The sequence below is a fragment of the Carcharodon carcharias genome, chromosome 3, assembly GCF_017639515.1.
Source record: "Carcharodon carcharias isolate sCarCar2 chromosome 3, sCarCar2.pri, whole genome shotgun sequence".
NCBI lineage: Eukaryota > Metazoa > Chordata > Chondrichthyes > Lamniformes > Lamnidae > Carcharodon > Carcharodon carcharias.
The window spans coordinates 159786391-159808488 of NC_054469.1; the positions used below are offsets into that span (position 1 = coordinate 159786391).

Sequence of the window (22098 nt, forward strand, 5' to 3'; positions counted from 1 at the left end):
GAATTTGTGAACAGTTTATCCTGAGGGAATGCATCTGGGGTAGGTTTCTCCATATTGAATCACTCTAGCTCAGAATTATTGAGTTGGAGTGTGAGTTGGATATCACAGAATTACAGAATTGTTATGGCCCAGGAGAAGGTCATTTGGCCCTTTGTGCCTGCACTAGCTCTCTGAATGAGCCACCCACCTATTTCCATTCTCCTTCCTTCTCCCCATAATCCTGCAGATTCTTTCTTTTCAAATAACAGTCCTATTCTCTTTTGAGCCCAGCACATAAGGGAGGGACAGAAGAATCTGAACTGATTTCTGCAGACTTTGGCCACACCTTGTGGAGAGGTGCAGGCTCACAACAGGGTTGGTGTGACCGATAGTGTGCAGAGTAAAGGAACCCAGCTAAGTTAGGGAATGATAATTCACAGAAGCTTGATCCTATTCAACAGGTGCAATGTACTTGCTACCTGTGAGGAAAAAGATAAAGATTGTTGGAAGGACTGCAGAATGTGGACCATAGAGCAGGACAGTGTCCAATGGGGGATACAAGGAGAAAGGGAAGCATAATATGGTAGTTGTAGGGGATTCGATCATTAGAGTACCACATGATATGTTGCCTACTATAGTATATATGATAACAAAATCATCATGCTCTTACTGTAATGGAAAGAGATATCAGGGAAAACAGTATGTAAGGATGGAATTTTCTCAGAACTGCACTAAATGCGGTAGCGGGAGGGTAAAATGGAGTCCTACCCACCGACGAAAATGGCGGGCTTTCATGCCGTATCGTCCCGAGTCCGCCTCATTATTTATTCATCCCCACAAAACACACCATTTCCATGGTGAGTGGGCTCTCATTCGCCCTCCTGCCATCACCCCACTGCTGCATCACACCGGCCACCATCTTTAAAAGGCAGCCACCTGCACACCGCTTATCGCCACCAGCTCACCACCGCTGCCCAGGAGACATGATCAGCAAAGGAAAAAAGACCACAGCCCCCCAGCCTCAATGATGGGTCCTTCGAGTGACTGTCGGATGCCGTGGGGGCCCGCCGGGATGTGCTCTGACCCCGCTCTGGCTGTAGGGTGGGCAGTAAAGTCACCAACCTGGGTTGGGAGGCGGAGGCAGCAGTGGTCAGCGCAAATGCCCTCCAGAAGAGGACAGCCACCCAGTGCTGCAAAAGGATGAATGACCTCCACCGTTTCGCCAGGGTAAGTCACTTTTTACATCACTCCCAACTCACACACTCATAAACCCATCACACATCCACAGGGCCCTCACTCACTGCCAGCGCAAGGGACATCACCATTCACTCTTTCACACATACCTTCATTGTCCTCATCCTGTCCATGGGACCACTCACCACCCACACAGACCAGGCATATTTATCTTCTGGCCTGGCAGGCGCGTCCTGATACATTCTCCCCATCTCCATCCATGCAAGACAAACTGGCTCATAACAGGAGGGAAAAGTTGCAGACAGGTGGAGGGATGCCGGAGATCAAAGTTCTGACAGAATTCGAAAACAGAGCCACCCAGCTGGCTGGCGATGACCAGGACTGGTCCTGTGCTGATGGTGAGGTTGGCGTTGCTCTATAAAGTGAGGATCCAGCAGTGCAACATCCATCAGACAACCATGCCGTGAGCGATGTGTCCTCTTTCACAGGCCAGTGCCATGCACTAATTATCTCCCCTTGTTTTCGCAGGCACATCTGCCAAACAGCCAACAGAGTCCATGACCCAGGGCCTCCAATCAAGCCCCGAAGAAACCTCTGAAGAGGAATCTGAAGGCACCCTCACTGAAGTCTCATCACAACGCACACCCACACCCTCCACCAGCACAGAGACACACTCCTCGGTGGGACCTAGCTTTAGAGTGGCCTTTGCATCACAATCTGGTGAGCATATCGCACTTTTGATCCACAGCAGGCAGAGACAGGGACTTCTCATGTCCCCGGCACTTGGAGGGCTGAAGGCCAGAACGTTGATGAGTCCGAGTCAGATGACAAGTCTCTGGAATCAGTCATGTCACAGTTGTTGGAGCTGCAGAGGCAAACTAGGGAATATCAGGAAGGGATGTCCACTGCAGTTCTCAGATTGCAAGGCACAATAAAGGGGTTCATCCACCTTCAGTCTGAGGTGAGAATGCCGGCGTTGCAACCCACCATGGTCAACACTGGCAGGATGGTGGCCTACATGGAGACCTTGGTCCAGGATGTCACTTCTGCACTGCTGCGCAGGCTTAACTCCATCGCTGATGCCATAGTTGGCCTCCAACCATGTGTACATGAGAGGGGTGCTGGGCAGATTGATTTCACTCCAGCTACCCGTTCCGCTCATGAAGTCAGCCCTTGGGCACCCATAGGGAGAAGGATCAGCAGGTACACTCTCCGGGGCCATCCACCCAGGTGACTCTGCGACTGACTGGCCCATCCGAATCCCCTCTTCCTGTAACCTCTGCAGCTCCAGCTTCACAGGCCGAGGAGGGGTGCCACTGCCACACAGCAGGACCCCGGAAGCAGGCCAGGGGATGTCCACCAAGTCATCGCAGACAGGGTGTCATAATCAGCAGGCTGCCTCTACCTCTGCTATGGATGCTCCAAAAACACCAAGACATAGCAGCAGGGTTAGGAAAGTTAGGTAAAACTGGTTGTGCAGCCTGGGCATGAGTGTTGATCACTTGTACATAATGTTCACTATTGTCAATAAACTCCTAAGAGTGTCTTCCTGCCTATGGCTCCTTGTTCTGATGAGCAGTGTTCTTGTCGCTCAGATGTGAAACCTTTCTGCACAAGATAAAAGGCAGGTGTCCCAGTCCAGGGTCTATTTCCTGTTATCTGTGTAACAATTCAGTACACAGTGATGGTCCAGCCTCACACTCCTTGGAAACATTACTGATGCCTGCACCTCGGCAGTGCTGTTCATTGCTACCTGAATGTAGTGTGCAGGCATCATAGAGTTCTCTCATTCTCTCTGTGTGCACTCAACACATTTAAGGTGGGGCTGGCCGCCATCACAGCAGACCAGTAATGCTGTGCACCATCTGAAGGGTTGAGGTGCTCAACGTGGACACAGCATCAAATGTATCTAAAGTTTCATGGCTGCATCTCTGGGAAGGCCTTGATCATGGTGCGCAAGCGAGCTGCCCTCGGCCAGACAGGAGTTAGACATTCTCGGAGAATATCTGAAGATCTATGGATTGACCTCACTGCATGTTGTCACCATCCTCCTGTGATCGAGCAACTATTAGGGCTTCCACTGCATCTCCATGACAGGAGCATTCTCATAGAGGATATTGGGGCTGCCATAAACCAAACTGGAGTCAAACATTCACAACTGTGATGTGAGGATCTATGGAGACACCTCACTGCATGTCGCCATCAGCCCCAATAAATCTGGCAGCTATGAGGGCCTCCCAAGCATGCCCGCCTCTTCTAGCCAATGCAGGAGCCTCATCCACTCATCATTAACACCAAGGACTCCCTCACCTTCATCCCTGTCAGTGTCAACCTCATCTGAGGAGACCTCTAGCTCCTCCATCTCCTCCTCAGCCAGCTCATCTCCCCATTGGACTGGGTTATAAAGGATGCAGCAGACGATGACGATGCGTGACCCCCTCTGTGGACTGTATTGCAGGGCTCCACCAGACCGGTCCAGGCACCAGAACCGCATCTTCAGCATCCCGATGGTCTGCTCCATCAAGTTGCGAGCTGCTGCATGAGCCTCATTATAGCGTCACTGCTGCAGTCTGAGGCCGCCGCACTGGTGATATCAGCCACAGCCTCTGCGGGTAGCCCTTGAACCCAAGGAGCCAATCCTGCTGCCTCTATGGACCCTAGATGACTGCAGAGATCTGTGAGCGACTCAGGATGTAGGCGTCGTGCGCACTCTGTGGAAACCATGCGCACAGCTGCAGGTTGTGTTTCTGGTGGTCGCATACCCAGCTGCACGTTCAGTGAGTGGAAGCCCTTGCAGTTGATGAAGTCCACTGAGTGTAGCGATGGAGACCTGAGCGCCACATGAGTGCAGTCAATCACACCCTGTACCTGTGGAAACCCCAAGATCAGGGCAAATCCAATAGCACTTGCATCCTGGCTGTCCCGCTCCCGGGCGAAATGCACAAAGCTGTGTGCCATGGAGAAGATGGCATCTGTGATCTCATGGATGCATTTGTGGGTGGTGGACTGTGAAATCCCACAGAGGTCACCTGTGGAGCCCAGAAAGGAGCCACTGGCACAGAAATTTAGCGCCGCAGTCACTTTCACAGTCACTGGCAGTGGATGCCCCCTCTGTCCCCTTGCACCAAGTCCTGCAGTAAATGGCAGATGTGAGTCACCAGGTCCCTAGACATGCGAAATCATCAGCGACACTTGCTCCCAGTCATCTGCAGGAATGGCAGGTGGTGTCTTTCGACCCTGGATGTTGCTAGGCGCCAACCAGCCACGGCTCGCTGTCACTCCTGGTTAGTGTGTGTGGGAGCCCCTGCTGCCCCTTCTTCATGAGGTTCTTGCTCCTGCCTTTGCACAGCCAGGAGCCCCAGTCACTCTCTCCTCCATCTTCTACATTCTCTATAGGCCATCAGGCATACAGCGAGGTCACCAGGATCCATGATCCTGATGTGGTCCTCCTGCAGCATGAGAGAGAGAGAGATGTGGTTATCATGGCTGTACTTAGCACCTTTTCTGGCCCTGTGTGACCGCCCCGGAAGGCCAGAGATGAGTGTGCTGCATGGTTGCCCTGTCAGCCTGCAACATGGGGGACACTAGTCCAAACCAGGATGCTGAGATTGCTTGGGGCTGTGAGCGCCTCCAGCAGTGACTGCTACATGGCCAGTGTTGGTAAGGAGATTGTAGAACATGTGCAGTCCAACTGCTCTGTGGTCCAATAAAGTGGTGGCAGACTCGAAGTTTGTGCCGTGGGTTGGAGGCGGGGGAGGTGGGGGGTAAGGTATGGAGTGTTTTGTGGCCCTTTGGTGCCTCCGCGTAGCTTGCATGGGCAAGCAGGTAGGAGTCTGACCTTAATCATATCACTGTGGCTGCACCTGATCTGTCTCAGTTGCAGAGGCATGGTCAGTTTATACAAGGTGTCCCTAATGAGAGGCCATTTCCCCTGCTTCCCCTGACCCCCACCTTGATTGCCTGTAGGCAGGATGCAGTGCCGGGTCAGCACTTGAACCTCCCACCCCCCACCGACATTGGTCACCTCCAAGGCTGGCCAGCACTTGCTGCAGGACACCCCACTCCCCCTCAGCAGTCACCTGTGGGGCCCGGCATCAGGTACCCCTGCCCCGGTGCCCCTGAGGCCTGTAAACAATGGGTGAGCTGTGGGAGAATGCTCTTGCTCACTCACCTCGGTTCCCCCAAAGTGAAGGCTGTCAAGTGCACGTCACCTGCATTCTGTTGTGAAACACGTTAGCGTGCTTTCCCGCCAATGTGGACGGATGATACGGCAGGGTTCCAAGAGCCTGGCAGGATGGCATTTTAATGATATGCTGATGTATCACAATTAGCTCCCCGCCGACCAATGCCAGGAAACGTAGCTCACTATCGGCAGGCTGACCGGATGATTGTGATCTTCCTTCATGCCGTCGTGAAGCAGGTTGCACCATATTTTCTGTGTACGCCACCTATCACACCTGCCGTCAGTAGGCTCGGTAAATTCTGCCATAAGATTATGAAGAAAGGTGCCAGTAACTGGTGCATAGAAATGTACTTTGTTCTAGGCTTGACTGATCCATTGCATTCTTGGCTGGCCTCTCATCTTCCAGCCTTTATAAACCTGAGATCATCCTAAACTCTGTTGCCTATATCCTAACTCGTACCATGTCCCATCATCCTATTAACTGCTGACCTACATTAGTCTCTGGCCCAGCAATGATTCAGTTTTAACTTTCTAGTTAACTTCCTAGTTTTCAAATCCCTCCATGGTCTCATCTCTCCCTGTCTCTGTAAAATCCTCCAGCCCCACTACTCTCCAATCCCGGCCTCCTGTGCATCCCATACTATGATCATGACCATGCCTTCAGGAGCCTTGACCCTAAGCTTTAGAATTTCTCTAACTTATTCTTCCCTTTTAAGATGCTCCTTAAAATATACCTTTTTCACCAAGCTTTTGGTGCTTGTCCTAATATCTCCTTATGTGGCTCAGTGTCAAATTGTTTCATAATGTTCCTGTAAAGCATTTTGCGAAGCTTTATTAAGTCAAAAACATTATATAGTACAAGTTATCATGGTTGTTGCATATTGGGTCAACATGTGAATTTTCCCAGATATTGTCAGTCTGTGTGGAGGTGAAGGTATGTGTCCTACGCTTGAAACAAAGAGAGTTGTGAATTTAATTTTCTACTTTCCATGCCCAGTGAAATCATTGAGCTTCTGGTAACACTGTAGCCAATTATTTGGAACAATGCTCCTGGCATTCACATGGATGGCTACCTCTTGCCAAGAATCATGCCCAATCATGTGTGATGCCTCTGTAGGGAAGAAAATGCCCCTTTCTCAGCTGCAATTGTGCAAGTAGTATTTCCAAGGCTTTTAAGACTTGCAACAGCAAGAAATTTCCCAATCCCTCATGGATGTGCTGTCAATCCCAAGCATAACTCATGCCTACAGCTTGCCTAAATTATGATAATTGTGTTAATAATAATGAATTTAGAAGCTTAGCTGGATTCTGCACTCTGACATTGGTGTGTGCTGTACCTGTTAGAGGCCCCTCCAGGATTAGATATTTAAATCAGCCTAATATTTTCTCAGAAATTCAGTTGGATGTTTCATTTTGATGAAGAGAAGCTCAACAGATCTGAAGGGATTTAATTCATTAAAACCAAATAGAAAAATGATTTATTTTCCTATCCTCTTTTAAAATGAGGGAGTAGAATCTTATTCAGTTTGCCTCATCATGTACTTTTTATGACACCATAAATAAATGTACTTTTGTTAAAATTTTTAACCATAATGTTCTCATCTTCAAAGAAGCTTCTGAGGCACTAATTGCTCAGCTCAGTGCAACAAAAACTTATTGGAAACTGCTTTGAAAATGTCAGCATTCCCTGTGCTTTCAATTTGGTGCTAATCAAAGTTTTCTTTTACCAAAATAGTGGCATATTAAGAGACTTTGCTGTAAGCAAGGACAAGACAGCATTTTCAGATTGCAAGCTTTTCTTCTGCTGGTGGAGTACTATGTGCACAGGCAATTATAGCTTTCTAGCATACTTCCATAATAATTTTGTAGAGTTACAGAGTAGTGATCATGGGTCTTCAATCATCTTATCTTAGACTAGGAAAATAATAGTGTTAAGGGGAAAAGAGGGAGGAATTCCTGAAATGTTTACAATAGAACTTTCTCAATCAGTATGGTTACAGCCTAACAAGGAAGGGAGCAATGCTGGATCTAGTTTGGAGAATGAGGTGGGGCAAAGTGGAGCATGTTTCGGTGCGGGAGCTTGGGAATCATTAGTCACAAAATCTGGCCCAGTCGTGGCTCTGATTGCAAACCTATGGAAGACAGACAATTTTTAAAATGGTGGGTGATGTTCCACTCCTGACAATTTCAGGCACATTTCATGCCGATTGCCATGTTTTGAGAGCAGTAGCAGGGCCATCCCTATGTGTGCACCAGAAGCACACAGAGTGGGCAGGTCATGAAGACAGCCAAATGCTGATTTGGCACCTTACCTGCCATTTTGGACCTCACAGATCCTGTTAATGCCAGCACTTTAGCACACGCGTGAAGGATGCCCTCCACCAGCTCTTTTTTCAAGTTGGTAGACTGTAACTAGTGGAGCGTTGCCAGGACCAGTTTCTGAAGCATCAGGTATTTACGATCTATATTAACAACTTAGACAATGAGACTGAGTGTAACATACCCAAGTTTGCTGACAGTGCAAAGCTGTGAGGAGGATGCAAAAAGACTGCAGAGATCTAGACAGTTTAAACGAGTGTGCAACAAAGTGGTAGGTGAAGTATAATGTGGGGAAGTGTGAGGTTATTCATTTTTGTTGTAAGAATGGAAAAGCAGAATATTTGCAGAATACTTTTTTAAAGACATGAAACTTCTAAATGTTGATGTTCAGAGGGACTTGGGTGTACTTGTACAAGGAATGTAGAAATAATTACAATAAAAGCAAAAAATGTTGGAAATACTCAGGTCAGGCAGCATCTGTTTCAGGTTGATGATCTTTCATCAGGTCTCTCTGCCTTTGGCCGTCTGCAGTTTCCTAATGAAGCTCAAAGTAAGATCGAGGAACAGCATCTCACCTGTCGGTTAAGCTCTTTGCAGCCTTCAGGAATCGACACTGAGTTTAACAATTCGAGCATAATCTCTGCCCCTATTTTGTTGCCCTTTTCTTTGCAGGTTTTGATATCACTCTTGTTTTTCTCTTTTATCATTCTACCATTTACGCCTCCTCTAGACACATCATTTGACTTAAGCATGTTCCATTTTTACTCCCATTGTGTTTGTACCACCATATTTTTTGTTATTTAATCACTTCTATCTTTCACCCTAACACAGATTTTGCATTTTGTTCTTTTTCCACCCGTTCCCTTTTTACTTGCTTAAGACCGATTAAGTTTCCAACTTTTCCCAGTATTTCCAGTAGTTTCTATTTTTCTTTCAGATTTTCAGCATTTGCTGTATTTTGCTTTTGTCTTACAGAAAGTTAAGATGCAGATGCATTAATCCATTAGGAAGGTTACAAAGGGATTGGAGTACAAGAATAAGGAAGTACTAACAATTGCATAAGGCTTTGGTAACACCACACCTGGAGTGCTGTGCAATATCTTCTTTTTATTCTTTCATGGAATGTGGGTGTTGCTGGCTAGGCCAGCATTTATTGCCCTTCGCTACTTGTCCTTGAGAAGGTGGTGGTGAGCTGCCTTCTTGAACCGCTGCAGTTCATGTGGGTAGGGCCACCCATAATGCTATTAGTGAGGGAGTTCCAGGGTTTTGACCCAGTGACAATGAAGGATAGGCGATAGAGTTCCAAGTCAGGATGGTGAGTGGCTTGGAACTTGTAGGTGGTGGGGTTCTCATGCATCTTGTCCTTCTAAGTGGTAAAGGCTGCAGGTCTGGAAGGTGCTGTTGAGGAGCCTTGGTGAGTTGCTGCAGTACATCTTGTAGAAGATTGTACACACTGCTGCAGCTGTGCGTCGATGCTGGAGGGAATGAATGTTTAAGGTGGTGGATGAAGTGTCAATCAAATGGGCTGCTTTGTTCTGGATGCTATCAAGCTTCTTTAGTGTTGTTGGAGCTGCACTCATCCAGGCAAGTGGTGAGTATTCCATCACACTCCTCACCTATGCCTTGTAGATTGTAGACAGGCTTTAGGGAGTCAGGAGGTGATTTACTTGCTGCAGAATTTCCAGCCTCTGACCTGCTCTTGTAGCCACAGTATTTATATGGCTGGTCCAGTTCAGTTTCTGGTTAATGATAACCCAGGATGCTGATAGTGGGGGATTCAGCGGTGACAAGAAAGGATCTAAGGAGGGATATGTTGCACTGGAGCTGGTACAGCAAAGGCTCCCTGGTTCCTGCAAACAGAGTGTTGTCCTACAATGACAGGCTGAGTAAATATACTCTCTGGAGTTAGAAGATTGAGACGTGATCCAATTGAAACATAGAACAAGGTTGTTATTTGCACTAGAGGAAGTTATATGGTTGAGTTCTTCCAGGGTGGGTTTTTAGGACCACTGCTTTGCTTTGATCTATATTAACGACCTGGACTTGGGGTGTGCAGAACACAATTATAAAATCTGCAAATGACACAGAACTTGGGCCTGAATTTTTTGGATGGCAGGGTCTCGCTTCCCGCCATCCAAAGAGTCAGTGGGGAACACATACTCTCTGACTGAGTGTCCCGCAGACATCTCATGCTCGAATAAAGTGGCTGCCAGTAGGACTTCTGCCCCTCACTCAGGAGGAAGCCCTGCCTTAGCGACCTGCCGGTCAATCTGATTGGCCGCCAGGTCTCCAGTCCCTGCAGCGACAGTGCTGCAGTGGACTGAATAAGAAATGCAGGAAGACTTCGGAGCCCAAGTCCGAGCACTGGAGGACCTACTAAGTTCAAGGGGTCTCAGGTTGGGGAAGGTAGGGAAGGCCTGGAGTGGTGCGAATGGGGCGATCGGCATCTCAGGGGAAAGGCCTGGTGGGGGGCGGAGGGAGGCCTGGAGGCTACCGGACCTTAAGTGGGAGGTGCCCCCAGTCAGAAGGGGGCTTCTGATGGATGCGCCGCATCCCCCCACCTTCCCGCTCGGGAACTAACTATTCTTTTTTTGAGCTTCCCCCATGGACGTTCAATCCTCCAGCCAGTTTAAAAATTGAGACTGGGTGGGAAAGAGCCCTTAAGTGACCAATAATTGACCACTTAAGAGCCTCAAATGGGTTAAGGGTGGGCTTCCCATCCAAGGCCTGTCTGTCCCAGTGTAAAATCACTGTGTAGTTGGGGTGGGCGGGAACCCAGAGAGAATCTCGTCACTTCAGTATCACGCTCCACCCCTGCCTAAAACCCGCCAGTGAGGGAGCATAAAATTCTGGTTAAGGAACTTTTGCCAATTGTGAGGAATATAGTAACAGACTTCAAGAGGATATAGACAGGCTGGTGGAATGTGTGGACATGGGGCAGATGAAATTTAATGCAGAAAAGTATGAAGTGATTCATTTTCGTAGAAAGAATGAGAAAAGGCAACATAAAATAAAGATAAGCTGGTGCTGGACCAGAAGGCCCCGGGGTTATATGTGACAAAACATTGAAGGTGGCAGGGCAATTGAAAAAGAGTTTAATACATCAATCATTTAGGATCGAGATGAAAAGAAATTTCTTTATTCAGAGGGTGTTGTGAACCTTTGGAATTATCTACTCAAGAAGTTTGCAGATGCTCCATCACTGAGCATGTTTAATGCTTAGCTAGACAGATTTTTTTTGTCTCTTGGGGAATCAAAGGATATGGGGAATTGTGGGACAGGGGAGTTGAAGCAGAAGATCAGCCATATTCCTAACGAACGACGGAGTAGGCATGAGGCGCCATATGGTCTACTGCTCCATTTATTTTGTTCTTACTCAAAAGTCTCACCATTCAACTTTCAGGTGAGGTGCTTTTGACTATCTTTGTGCTGCTGCAGTCAGTGGAAGCATTGTGTACTATGTTGTTGGAAGGAGTTGACAGCAGTTTTCCATCGTAAGGGAGTGATGCTGGCTTTTAGGAATTAACGTTTTAACAGTAGAAAATGGGGATGTCTAGTTGAGAATCAGGTGAAAACAACCCTGAAGTAAATGAAATGCAAACACGCTTGGTGTTCATTATACTTAAAAGGTGGGGCCATGTTGACTTAAGAGGTTAACAGCTAGAAGGGTAAGAGTCATAAAACAGCAGGTGAAGAAACTTAAACAATGGATGACCTATCTGTGGGCCTTTTGGTGGAGACATGATGTCTGCAAACCTTGTAGTAAGGGCAGTCCAGAGGGATGTTTTGTTTTGGGAGTTGGAGTTCAATTAATTTAAATGCACGCGCTAAACCCTGAAAGTTTGTAAAATCCACTTTTTCTTCAGATCAAAGAAGGAATTTTAAATGAGGGATACTTAACCTAAAGGTCTGTTTGGGCATATGCCTGAGCATGTCACGTTGTCGTAGAGATGGATGGAGTTTAGGAAGATGGTCTGGTTTCAATTTATCTGGGTGTTTGCTGAGAGAGTTTGTTAACTGTAGCTTGGATTTTGTGTGGTGCAGCTCACTGAGATAACATTGCCAAAGTAAATGACAGTTAGTTAGGCCTGCAATGTAGGCAGAAAGAAAGCTAACTTTATCATTTGCCACATGGAATGCAGCTTAATCTCAGTTTGGATTTCACAAGGGAATATAAGCTGGAAGATTGTCTAGTTTGAAGCTAGTGGAAAAATCTACAGTAGTCCTCACAGAGTCCAGTGGCAAAAGAAAGCAACCAGCAGATTAGCTTGGAAATAGTGAGAAAGTAACCAGAACAAGGGACTGAGGTGCCCACAGTCAAGAAAGGTAAAAGTAGATTTTCCCTCTGAGGATAGCTGGAACACAGGAGAATTAAAATAGTTTCCAGAGAACTGTGGCATATTATTGGGTGGTTTTGACAGAAATAAATAACTCTTAAGATATCACAATGGTAGAAAAGAATTCTTGGGGGAAGTAAGAAGTAAAACTGAATGCATAACATACACAGTTATAACCTATTATATTAAGGCTGCCTGTTTTGTTTAATTATTTAAACACAATATAGCTTGTGTTTTGTTGGAAAACATGGAATCTTTTGGTGTAGTTCTGTTGATTATATTACTGGGTTTTCAGATTTCTCCTTAAACGTTATCGGCCCCTTATTGGGTCATAATAGGCTCCAGCCTGTAAGGATCTGCTGGTGGAGAAATTGAGTGCTGAGTGACATTGTCGACCACTGGTAGTTCTGTGATCACATCTGTGATGAAGCCTTGCTGCCAAAGACAATGTCCTGGCCTGAAGAGATTTATGTTGGTCTGCTGCATTTACAACCACCTTCACCCAGAGGTGCTAGGTGGATGATCTATCTCAGCCTCCTCCTGAGTTCCCCAGCATCACAGATACAAGGCTTCAGCCAATTCAATTCACTCCACATGATATCAAGGAATAACTGAAGGCACTGGATACTGCAAAGGCTATGGGCCCTGACAACTTTCCGGCAACGGTATTGAAGACTTATGTTCCAGAACTAGCCATGCCCCTGGCCAAGCTGTTCCAGTACAGCTACTGGCGTCTACCTGGTAATGTGGAAAATTGCCCAGCAATGTCCTATCCATAAAAACTACAACAAATCCAACTCAGCCAATTACCGTCCCATCAGCTTACTCTTGATCATCATGAAAATGATGGAAGTTGTTAACAACAATGCTATCAAGTGGCACTTACTCAGCAACAAATTGCTTACTGATGCTCAGTTTGGGTTTCTCCAAAGCCACTCAGCTTCTGACCTCATTACAGCCTTGGTTCAAACATAGACAAAAGAGCTGAACTCCAGAGGTGAGATGAGAGTGACTGTCCTTGACAACAAGGCAGCATTTGGCCGAGTGTGGCATCAAGGAGACCTAGCAAAACTGGAGCCAATGGGAATCAGGGGGAAAACTCTCCATTGGTTGGAGTCATACCTAGCACAAGGGAAGATGGTTGTGGTGTTGAAGGTCAATCATCTCAGTTCCAGGACATAGCTGCAGGAGTTCCTCAAGGTAACGTCCTCGGCTCAACCATCTTCAGCTGCTTCATCAATGTCCTTACTTCCATCATAAGGTCAGAAGTGGGGAGTTTCGCTGATGATTGCATAATGTTCAGCACCATTCATGACTCCTCAGATACTGAAGCAATATGTATCCAAACGCAGCAAGACCCGGACAATATTCACACTTGGGCTGATAAGTGGCAAGTAAAATTCATCCCACCAAGTGCCAGGCAATGACTATCTTCAAGAAGAGAGAATCTAACCATTTCGCTTTGACATTCAATGGCATTACCATCTCCGAATCCCCCAAAATCAACATCCTGGAGGTTAACATTGACCAGAAACTGAACAGGACCATCTGTATAAATACTGTGGCTTCAAAAGCAGGTCAGAAGCTGGAAATTCTGTGATGACCAGTCAACTCTTGCCTCCCTAAAGCCTGTCCACCATCTACAAGGCATAAGCCAGGAGTGTGAGGGAATACTCTCCATTTGCCTGGATAAGTGCAGCTTCAACAACATCAAGAAGCTCAGCACCATCCAGGACAAAGCAGCCCACTTGATTGGCACCCCATCTACCACCTTAAACGTTCTCCATTCCACCAGCAATGCACAGTGGCAGCAGTGTGAACCACCTCCAAGGTGTAATGCAGCAACTCACTAAGGCTCCTTTCAAACCCTGACATCTACCACCTAGAAGGGCAAGGGCAGCAGATGCAGGGGGCCATCACCACCTGCACATTCCTCTTCAAGTCGCACACCATCCTGACATGGAACTATATCACTAGTCTTTCACTATCACTGAGTCAGTCTTAGAACTCCCTCCCTAACAGCACTGTGGATGTCCCTGCACCACATGGACTGCAGCGGTTCAAGAAGGCAGCTCACCACCACTTTCTGAAGGGTAATTAAGGATAGGCAATAAGTGCTGGCCCATGAATGAATAAAAAAAAATCCTCCACAACCTGGAATTATCAGGGTGCAGCCCTACCTATCAGGGTTTACTTTACTGTATCAAGAGGTAAAAGCAGGGAAGAAGAGGAAGAAGAGAAGGAGAAAGAAGAGGAGAAAGAGAGGAGGAATCCAGAATGTCCTCACTACAGATGAGCTGTATGTGGGCACCTAATCAACCTCTGGTTTCCCTGAAAGAAAATTCCCATATCACCATTACTCCACACTTCTCCACATTTCCATCCCTCTGCTTTGGATCATCACAGTGTCCCCTTGGTCAAAATCTTAAAGTTAAAGATGCTGCAAGAAAACCATTCCATATTAACTTTCTTCAACTTCCAATAACATATTCAATACTCAACTGCTCACTGTTGAGCTTTTCCTTAGTGCCTGACTTATGAATGGCCTTGCTTGCAAGTGGTCTACACAGTGCTACCTAAATGGTTGCAGCATGGCTGGAGGAAGACCGCTGACTTTCAATGGGCCAGACTGCAGATGGTTTTGCAACTCAGGGTCTTGTGGTTCACGATTTTGCAGCTTTCTGGGCTGGCTGGCTGACAGGCCACAGTACTGGTGGGATATCAGTGGTGTGAGCATGAGTTCTGTCCTCCTACGAGAAAGGACAGCAGAACATGTGCAGTCCAGAGCCACTGCCACTCCCCCGGGGAGCAGCTTTCAATCCTTGAAATCTGCTGGAGCACAGACTACTGGACTGCTGTGTGACCCTGCATTTGCCTTTGAGTACTGGCAGTCGCAGCCATGATGGTAGCAGTCAGAGCCTGCATGACACCAAGCTGGGCTTGCAAGGACAGAGGCAAAGATCTCAAGTCCTTGATTTGAACTTGTGGCACACAGACATTGGGTAGTCAGTCACTAGATGCTGCATCACAGCTGGGTCCATAAATGTTTTCATGGAGTTGGCCAGGACTTCCAAGCTGGAAAGAACGGGTTCAAGCTCTGCATAAAGCTCTGTGTCAAATTGGAACCAGAATCCTCCTTGAAAGTGACAACAGGCTTTCTGTTAGGCCAATGCACCAAGAATTTTGGTGTGCACGTCCATCAGTCTTTTCCTATACGCCACCCCATCCTCATCAAAGTCATTCAGAGCACATGTCTGCAACGTTGCCCTCCAGGAAATTGGCACAAACACTAACCATTTCCTTGGCCTTGCTACAGCTCATCCATGCCTGGTCATATACCAAATGTATACCCCACCTCGATATTACCCTTCGGTATCTGAACTGGCGGCTGTGAGTATTAGACAAGGTGACCATGTTTCTTCATCAGATCTACTCTTGTTCGTGCCTTTCATCATCAGGCTGTGCAGGCTGGCTGGGTGGCAAGTGTTGAGTATCTGATGGCATAAACTTACAATGGGAGGGTTGGAGTGAAGAAAGCAGGGTTGCATGAAAAGCAAGGGGTGTATGGTTACACTATCTGCAATTAGTAATCATACCAGAATACATGTAGTGGCATTTCAGAAGGTGTATAAGGCTGGAACATACCATCATCCTTGAAGACTTTAACAATGCTGGTTGCCACAGTCTCAAGGATGGTCATGCCAATAATGCAGAGCATCATCTCCTCCAAAGGGGTGAGGGCATGCAACCTGCCTGTTTCCTTCTGGTTCTTTGCTGCTGCTTCCCATATGTACTAATTTGTATCACAAGAGAGAGGAATAAGTGTAAGTATGTGTGTTGCAATGTGTTTGGGTTATATGCCTGCCTTAGTTGAATAGCTGAAAGTACGTGAAAGCTGTAAGATGTGTGAGGCAGGCAGCTGTGTAAATTTGTGAGGGTGAGTTGGAACACATCAATATTAGGCACAAGCCCTAATTGGAAGACATTGCTAATGGGTGAGTGTTGGAGGTGTGATGCATTGAACAGTGTCTGATGTTCATGATGCAGTAGGTAGGATCTGGCCTTTGCATTCACTGACCTTGACCATTTGTGTCTGCCCTTTGAGCTTCCTGGCCACTATGGGAAGATGACCTCTCTCCTCCTTTTCACTTCCTGCACTAAAGCCTCCAGTGCTGCACCTGAGAGCTTCTCTCCCTGCTTGCTGCTCCATTGTTACAGTTCCATCCTTCTCAGGAAGACTTCCCAGCTATTTCCAACACCTGCTGCAAGTAGAATGCACCTCTCCTTTAAGAAATGCAGGCTGGTTCGAAGAAGTGCAGGCTAGCTTTAATTGGTGCTAGCCTCATACAAATCTGAGCCCTTGTTGAGTATGCAGCCATTCAGCAGCATGTTGAATGCTGGGCTACACACGAATACCATGGAAATGAGCTGGCAGCATGAAGTTTTCATGCTTCCCGCTTCACTTCCATTGGGTAATTGTGCATCAGATTCCCAACGCCTACTAACAGGCCTGATCAATTTTTTTCTTCCATTACTTTTCCATTGGCTGTTCCAACATCAAAATTAGGTAACTAATGGGATGGCCTCAATTTGATCTCTGCCTGCATGTCAACAGGGTTTATTGTCTTCGATAAAGACTGAGAGTTATTATACCTCTGCTTGGTCTTCTGGAAAAAATGATTCCTGGGATGGTAGGATTGTTATATGAGGAGAGATTGGGTTGACTAGGCCTGTATTCACTGGAGTTTACAAGAATGAGAGGGGGTCTCATTGAAATGTATAAAATTCTCACAGGGCAGATAGACTGGATGCAGGGATGATTTTTCCTCTGGCTGGGGGGTCTGGAACAAGGGGTCACAATCTCAGGATAAGGAGTAGGCCATTTAGGACTGAGATGAGGAGAAACCTCTTCACTCAGGGGGTGGTGAACCTGTGGAATTCTCTACCACAGAAGGCTGCAGAGGCCAAGCCACTGAATATATTTAAGAAGGAAATAGATTTCTGGACTTTAAAAGCATCAAGCGGCATGCGGAGAGAGGGGGAGCACAGCGTTGAGACAGAAGATCAGCCATGATCATGTTGAATGGTGAAGCAGGCTCAAAAGGCCGAATGACCTACTCCTGCTCCTGTTTTCTATGTTTTTATATCTCTATGATCAAATTCCTTGATGGGATAGGGCCTGACAGCAATGTTTATCCTCATCACATCAGGTAAAGTAAAAATCACTTATAAGAAAGCCATAAAAATACTTATCTGGAGGAGGCTTAATTTCAGTGAGTTTAAAGAAGATCTGAATAAGGTGGATTGGAATCAAGGACTGGCAGGTAAAAAAGTAATTGAGCAATGGGAGGCCTACAGGGGAATCTGATGCACAATTACCCAATGGAAGTGAAGCAGGAAGCACGAAAACTTCCATCCTTTCTCAAATTGTTATGATCCCCGTGGAGACCACTAATGTTTAAAAAGAAATTTTAAATTCTAATTAATAGTTGAAAAGGATGGCACGGCAAGATTTCACATTTTAAACTTTTTACTGTAACAATTGACTAGAACTAAATGAACTAAACACTATTTTTATAGGCAACGTATACTTTAAACACAGAAAGGAATGTTCCTCTTCTATACTTATCACACATAACAGGAGGAATTTTCTGTGCCCTCTGGCAGTGGGCGTGTTTGGCAGTGCCTTGAAACCAGTTTCCAGTTGTCTGCTATGCCCGTCAATGGCGGGCTGTGTTTCCCACCATCGGCAACTTGTTGTAATACACCTGCGTATCATTATAAGCCCAGCTTGTGGGCATCATCCCCCCATGCTGGATTATCTGAGCCTATCGGCATGATGGCACTGTAAAGTGTTTCACAACAGCATATATCAGGCATGCACCTGGCAAGCTGCACTTCGAGGGTAACTCAGAGATGAGTGCAGAATAACATTGTGCAGCGTCGCGGGGGTTACCTGTTGGCCTTCAAGGTTGATGCTCTATGCATTCAGGTGAGGGCAAGTTGCTTTTTCCCAGCTGGTTGGCAGTGCAGTGCCAGGGCAAGGGCTGCCCTGCATTTGAGGCAACTTGAGCAGGGGAGGGGGGCAAGGGCTGAACAGTGGTTGAGGTGGCTTGGGGGTGGGGGGCAAGAGCTGCACTGCAATTTATGGTAGGACACAGCACATGTGGGGCTGGGGGAGAGGGAAGTGGTCATGCATTGAGGAAACCTTGTGTAAAGTGACCATTCCTCCGCAGCTGAGACAGATCAGGTACAGCCACATTGACATGCTTAGAGTTGGGCCTCTAGCTTATCTGCCCAATCAAGCAACACAGAGGCATTAAAGTGCCACCATATGATCCAGAGCTTTTCACCCCTCGGGCACAGACTGCAAACTAATGAGTATTTTAGTGGACCATAATAAGGCCATAAGACATTGGAGCAGAAGTAGGTCATTGGGCCCATCGAGTCTGCTCTGCCATTCAATGAGATCACGGCTGATCTGATAACCCTCAACTCCACTTTCCTGCCTTTTCCCCGTAACCTTTGATTCCCTTACTGATTAAAAATCTGTCTATCTCAGCCTTAAATATACAAAATGACCCAGTGTCTACAGCCCTCTGTGGTAAAGAGTTCCATAGATTCACTACCCTCTGAGAGAAGAAATTCCTCCTCATCTTTGTCTTAAATGGGTGACCCCTTATTCTGAGATTATGCCCTCTGGTCCTAGATTCTCCCACCTCTCAGCATCTACTCTGTCAAGCCCCCTAAGAATCTTTTATGTTTCAATAAGGTCGCCTCTCATTCTTCTAAACTCCAATGAGTACAGGCCCAACCTACTCAACCTCTCCTCGTAAGAAAATCCCTCCATACCTGGAATCAACTTAGTAATACTTCTCTGGACTGCCTCCAATGTCAGTATGCCTTTCCTTAGATACAGGAACCAAAACTGTTCAGGGTATTCTAGGTGTCCAACTAGTGCCTTGTATAGTTTTAGCAAGACTTCTCTATTTTTATACTCCAATCCCTCTGAAATAAAGGCCAACATTCCATTTGGCTTCCCTATTATCTGTTGAACTTGTATGCTAGCTTTTTGTGATTTGTGCACGAGGACCCCCAAATCTCTCTGTGCTGCAGTTTTTGCAGTCTTTCTCCATTAAAGTAATATTCAGCTCCTCTATTCTTCCTGCCAAAGTGCATAACCTCACATTTTCCCACATTTATATTCCATCTGTCAAGTTTTTGCTCACTCACATAATCTGTCGAAATCCATTTGTAGGCTCTTTATGTCTACAGAACAATTGGAAGACTGGGCAAGTTGTACAATCTTTGCTAGAGTTGGCCATGGAGCAGGCACTAGTGGAGACTTGCAATGTCATCATTCAGGTTTGGACCAGTCCCCCATTGTTCAAGCTAACAGTGCAGCCTTGCACTGCGGGTTAGGAGAATACCTGCGCCTGAGCTGAGAGCACAGCATGCAGCCCAGTGGGCGAAGCTGCTGCCAACTGGTCAGACGGAGGGGGGAAGTTGGGTGGGGTCCCAGACAGCCATGCAGCGCACTAAACTCTGTCCATCCAAGTGGTGGTCAGCACTGTTTAGAATGCATTAAGGCGCCTTCAGACTTAACCAAGAGGTTCTTAGAACACCCAAGTAACATACATGTCTCTCTCTTTCATCCTACAGGAGGAATACATCAGGAGCATGGAGCCTGGTCATCTGGCTGTATGCTTGATGGCTTACAGAGAGTGGAGACGAAGTAGAAGAGCGCAACGGAGGTGCCTGGCTGGGCAGATGTGGGAGCAGCACCCTCAAGAAGAAGGGGAGACTGGGGTCGCTACACACACCGCTGAAGAGCCACAGCGAGCCGTCATTGGTTGGCACCTAGCTAGACCCAGGATCTATAGATGCCATCTTCCATTCCTGCAGATGATCAAGAAAAAGTGTTGCCAATGACTGCGCATACTCAGGGAACTGGTCGGTTACATCTGCCAGCTACTGCAGGATTTGACAGCATGGGGACATTGAGGGCATCCATTGCCTGTGGCCATGAAAGTGACCACAGCACTCAGATTTTGTGACAGGGGCTCCTTTCACGACTCCACAGGTGCCCTCTGTGGGATATTGCAAGCCTCCACCCATAAATGCATCCATGAGGCCACAGAGACCATTTTCGCGAGGGCACACAATTTTGTGCATTGTGCCCGGGACCAGGAAAGCTAGATGCAAGAGTGCTGGGATTTGCCCAGGCCTCGGGGTTTACACAGGTGCAGAGTGCCATTGACTGCACCCACATGCTGCTCAGATCTATCGCAACAAGCGGTCAACTATGTCAACCACAAGGACTTCCACTCGCTGAATGTTCGGCTGGTGTGCGACCACCACAAACGCAACCTGCAGGTCTGCATTCGGTACCCAGGGAGTGTCCACAACTCCTAAATTCTAAGTTGGTCTGAGATCCCTGACGTCTTCCAGGGTCGATACTGGCTGCAGGGATGGCTCCTCAATGGTGTGGCTATGATACCCATGTGGTGGTCTCAGGCTGGAGCAGAACGAAGATACAACAAAGCTCATGCTGCAACTCGCACCTTGGCGGAGCAAACCATCAGGATGCTGAAAATGAGGTTCCGGTGCCTGGACTGGTCTAGTGGAGCCCTGTAATATAGTCCACGGATAGAGTCACATATCATCATCACCTGTTGCGTTCTTTACAACCTGGCGCTGCAACAGGGAGAGGAGCTGGCTGTGGAGGAGATGGAGGTAGTGAAGGTCTCCTCCGATGATGAGGACGCTGACAGGGATGAGGGTGACAGAGTCCTGGAAGGCAACGATGACCAAGATGAGGCCATTGCACTGGCCAGGCAAGACAGGCATACTCGGGAGGCCCTCATAGCTGATAGATTTGAGGAGGATGATGACAACATGCAGTGAGGAGACACCATAGATCCTCACATTGTATTTCTGACAGTTTGACTCCAGTCTGGCTTATGACAGCGTGAATACCCCCTGCGATAATGCTCATGTCATGGAGATGCAGTGGAGGCCTGAATAGTCGCTCGATTGCAGGAGGATGATGACGACATGTAGTGAGGACACACCATAGAGTTTCACATAGCCTCTGAGAATGTCTGACTCCTGTCTGGCCAAGGGCAGCTTGCTTGTGCTCTGTGATCAGGGTCATATCATGGAGATGCAGCCACGAACTTTTAAATGCACCTGATCCTTTGTCAGCCTTCAGTACCTGACCCCTTCCAGAGCATAGCGTCACCAGTCACAGATGCAGGTGAGATAGGGGGCCAGCCCCACCTTACAGATGCTGAGAGCACACAGAGAGAATGACGGATCCCTGTAATGCCTGCCCACTACATTCTGGCAGCAATGACCAGCACCATCGAGCTGCATGCATCACCAATGTGTCCAGTGAGTGTGAAGCCGGACTATCACTTTGCTCTGAAGATTACACACTGCACAGGAAAGAAGCCCAGGACTGAGACACCTGCCTTTATCTTGTGCAGGAACCAAGGTTTCACATCTGAGTGACATGAACACTGCTCATCAGAACAAAGAGCCATAGGCAGGGAGACATTCTTGGCAGTTTATTTAGGATAGTGAATATTATGCACAAGTGATTAACACTCGTGCCCAGGCTGTGCAAAACTTGGAACGATACAGAAAAGATTAGCATGGCCCCTGCGCAAGGATGACACGCAAATTCGTGAAGCATTCCATATTTTTCTGGAGCAGGACCAGCCTCCTCTACCTGGGGGTCCATCTCTGCCCCGCTGAGGAATCCTGGCTGGCGAACTGGCAGGAACTGGAGACGAAAGTCAACGCTCACCTGCGGCGCTGGACAGGACTGCTCCGAGTGCTGTCTTACCGGGGTTGAGCTCTGGTTATAAACCAGCTGATCGCCGCCATGTTGTGGTATCGGCTGGTCACTTTGACCCCTCCCCCGGACTTTGTCACAAGAATCCAGAAATTGTTAGTCGACTTCTTCTGGGACAAAAGATTGCACTGGGTCGCTGCTGAGGTTCTGAGTGTCCCGCTTAGGGAGGGTGGTCTGGCGCTAGTGTGCCTACGCACACAGGTGGCGACTTTGCGCCTTCAGAC

The 22098-nt window shown here is 47.4% G+C and overlaps 1 protein-coding gene and 1 pseudogene across 1 annotated transcript in view; one reads left to right on the top strand and one right to left on the bottom strand.

Moving 5' to 3' along the window:
• LOC121276246 (adenylate cyclase type 2-like) overlaps positions 1 to 22098 on the bottom strand; it is a 504535-nt gene that overhangs the window by 74172 nt on the left and 408265 nt on the right. The window lies entirely within an intron of this gene.
• LOC121276613 lies at positions 21623 to 21723 on the top strand (annotated as a pseudogene).